This window comes from Montipora capricornis, chromosome 6 (assembly GCF_036669925.1).
Source record: "Montipora capricornis isolate CH-2021 chromosome 6, ASM3666992v2, whole genome shotgun sequence".
NCBI classification, from domain to species: domain Eukaryota; kingdom Metazoa; phylum Cnidaria; class Anthozoa; order Scleractinia; family Acroporidae; genus Montipora; species Montipora capricornis.
This window is the reverse complement of record NC_090888.1, coordinates 2,132,781-2,133,593: the sequence shown is the minus strand read 5'-3', so window position 1 is coordinate 2,133,593 and position 813 is coordinate 2,132,781.

Genomic DNA, 813 nt, shown 5'->3' with positions numbered 1-813 from the left:
CTGAATGGTTAAGTGCATGGAATACAGAAACCGATAAGACGATAAAAGGAAAGGAAAGGAAAGGAAATTTATTTTTAAAAGTGTCTAGTCGTTCTAGCGCTGGAGCGCTAATTGGGGACACTGTAAACTAAAATGAACAATAAAAGTAAACAAGTCAAATGTTGGGTTTTGAGGAGAGGGGAAACCGGAGTACCCGGAGAAAACCTCTGGGTGCAGAGTAGAGAACCAACAAACTCAACCCAGATATGACGCCAGTAGTATAGGAGTTGGGGGTATGAGATCATTTTGTAAAAATGCTCTCATCCCAACCCAACTCCATACTACTTTACATTTGACGGTTACATATTTTTGATCTCGTATTTTCGGTCTCATATTCTTGGAAATCTATATGGTTTATATTTCTGCGAATCTATGCCGTGGCGAGGCAGAATGGATCCAACGCAAAATTTATTTTGGAACTATATGTTATTTAAAATGCGTGACTTTCTTAGAAAAATCACAAAGCATGGCATTCTCGGAAATAAATAAGGGGGTTCCCCGTGATTTTCAACCAATGAAAAGTTAACCCATAAATTAACCAAAACCGAAAATACAACCAAATGGTTCAAATTTTGGTTTTTTTTCTGGTTGGACATTTTGTGTTCAATCCTTTAAAAGAAATGTTATTTTAGTGTGTTAATGTTGTAATGACCGTATGCATGACTTGTCACACCATTATTGTGAATGTACCGCTTGTCATCGAAGCAAGATAATGATACTTTATTAAGCTCATAGCTTCCAAGTTGATGTAAGTTGCTTCTAATCGTTTCATGG